Source organism: Adiantum capillus-veneris, chromosome 4 (genome assembly GCF_014529385.1).
Source record: "Adiantum capillus-veneris isolate H3 chromosome 4, ASM1452938v2, whole genome shotgun sequence".
Lineage (NCBI taxonomy): Eukaryota > Viridiplantae > Streptophyta > Polypodiopsida > Polypodiales > Pteridaceae > Adiantum > Adiantum capillus-veneris.
This window is the reverse complement of record NC_140934.1, coordinates 94,732,251-94,735,233: the sequence shown is the minus strand read 5'-3', so window position 1 is coordinate 94,735,233 and position 2,983 is coordinate 94,732,251.

Here is a 2,983-nt window from a genome sequence, read left to right as displayed (position 1 = left end):
CATTTTGTCCACATTTCTTTTGCTATCATTTGAGTGGCAATTTTTTTCGGGGGCAAATTTTCGTCCCCACATAAAATGGGTTTCCTTTGTTTAGCGTTGATAAAGCATATGCGACCTTTCAAGGTCTGAGAGGATATAGGACTTAGTGGGGGATAGGTTGATGTGGTGTGTGTGTGTGTGTGTGAAGGGAGGGGTATGTGGAGTGTGCAAGGGGGGTATTTCTAGGCAGAAAGCATGAGCGAGTGAGTTAACGAATGTGTGTCTTTCATGTGAGAGGGACATTTAAGTGTGTGCTAGACCTTGGATCAGGAAAGGAGAGTAAGTTTGTGTAGACTTACTGTGGTATAAGCTTACAATTAGCCATCATTCAAGGTTGTTTTGACTATTTATGTGAGTTGATCCTTAGCCAGGTGGTGAGTCTCCAGTGCGTCCATTTTTAAGGGTGTAGCAAATCGAATTGCTAGTGCAATTGCGCAATGAATTGTGGTTTTTTCTCTGTATGTATGTTTGCAACACATAGTGCAGATCATGGAATGTTTGCCAAAACTTCTGTATTGTCACAATACTCACTGCTTTAGAATATGTTGGGATGGAAAACTGGATGGATATGGTGAACATCGTTGGTGGTCGTTTGATGTGATGCGTTATGTTGGATTAGCTAAAGAGCCATTCATAGCTATGAGATTAAGAGAGCGATAGATATATAGATAGATTTTATTATTGTTCTCGGAGCTCAAATATGACCTGTGGTACCAAAGTTACATGTGTAGTATGTGTGTGGTTGATGAGTGACTCTCAATGCTCTAAAATTGTGGTGATGAGAGTCGCAATGGATAGTCCACAGTGTGGCTGGGAGAGGAAAGTGTGTAGGTCTAAGTCATGGCTAAAAATGTGAGAGAAGCAAGTTCGGATGTGACCAAAAGCTGAGCACTCTAGTAGTGTGTGGTACTGCACTCTAGTATACTCAGACTCTCGAACTTGCAGTGAGCATAATGTGCACAGTAGATTTGACTCTTCCCCATTGCCCCAACGCCATGTCTCGTATCGAAGCAAATGGGAGCTAAGTCGAATGGTTACGATAGTACGTATTGTCGACAAGGGGATAGGCTCAAGCATGTAAGTGTGAGTACGGTTTCCTCTTTCAACGAAGAACATGGTTTTGTAGTTGGGGGCAATATGGGTGGTGAAATGTATGAAGCGTGATCCATCGGACTTCTCCCAATCCGTAATACATTGGCGTTGTAGAAAACTTCATTCACTTGGGAGTCAAGTGAAGCATCATGTAGCAAGTGTAATGCATCCCATCTCCCAAACCACTTCTTTATGTCTTGCATCCATCCCGTGCTCAAGATCTTGCTTTTATGCGTCTTTTGAACTTTTTTGCTTGCTTTTCATACAATTGTAGGGAGTCGATGTGAGGGGTTTTGACGCATCTTTATCATGTACTCAACAACCCTTTCCATGCCCATAACCTCAATTGGAAGAGATCCCGACTCAAGAAGTAGGAGCATATATGGTGTTCGTATCTTAACTTGGAGAAAGTTTGTAAGAAAACGCTTTTGGACATTCTCAAACTCTTTCTAAGTAGACTTTGAGATACTCTCGTCCCACACTTCAACCGCTGTCACCAATGCATCAAAAAGATACTTCTTGAGAACCCAACACTTGATGTTTCCCGCATTACACATGTTCTCAAATGCATAATATACTCTCTTTCCCGCTTTCAAACGACGTATAGCACATTCATGCCACTTGTGATTGGACGGAACCTCAAGGCCGAGGTACTTAAGGCTCTCAACAACTTCAAGTGTCTCATTGTTGTACACAATGCATGGCTTCTCCTACGGGCCAACTAGAGCTAATACAAAGTAGACTTGATTAATGCTTGATACAAATTGTGTGTACACGGTAGTTCTTAAGTAGAGCCAAAGAGGTATCCACACACACATCGGTGACTTCACTAGATGCCTTATCTTCCACATAGGTTATGACTAGGCTTGTCCACATCACTATCACATGGCTTTGGCTTACATGGTTGACACATATGATTGCTTACCTAGAGAAGTATTTCTCACACACATGAGGGGGCAACAATGCCTGCACCCTGTGTTGGGGTATAAAGCCCAATGTGGTCGCCCAGGTAAGTGGGTGGGTCGCCAGGTATATACACATATTCTTTTGTAAAAACCTAATAACAACTCACTATGCTCTACACATTACAGTAGAGCGAGTTCACCATATCGTCGTGCTCTTCTTCTCGCACTCTCTCTCGCGTCACATTTTCGCTCGTACTCCTTCAACTGGTATCAGAGCTCAGATCGAGGCTCGGGGCAGCATTTGCAGGTAGCCAGTCACCTGCTCATATTGGACTGAGATTCGACATGCGAAGACACGGCCCCAAATCTTGTGGATAAGCCCAAAGGGCTTGGTGTTCTCAGAATTGCATTCTGAGGTCATCTCGGCCACCGTTCGGCTTCGACAAAGATCTGCGCAGGCCATTTTCGACTACGTGGTCTCAGCAGGTGCAGATCCGACTCTGCAAATTTGGGGTTTCGACCTACGACTGCAGGTGTTGAGGATATCGGCACTCCCAGAGTGTTGATTTGTGGCTGTCTACACATCGAAGGACGACTCACAGTTCTTGGAGGCGTGTCACATACGGCACGTGCGCATCTACACACAGACTGTAGGCGATATTCACTAGTTCATCAGGTAGCTTGTGTTTGCTGCTTGATATTCCAGATTTCATCCTGACATTGCAGGTACTTCCACATGGGATGTATTGTCAGAGATGATGTATGTCTGTTGAGGGTTTGCTGGCTGTGAGTCACGCAGCAAACAACCGCCGCAGGGGTTACAACATATAGTGGGAAATTTGTGGATGCATGACTTTGTGGGAAGTCTATGTACTGTCAGATTTACTGCAGCCTTTGTTGAGGGTCGAGTGAGGTTTTATTGAGCTGGGGGATTCTCGAATGTTGAG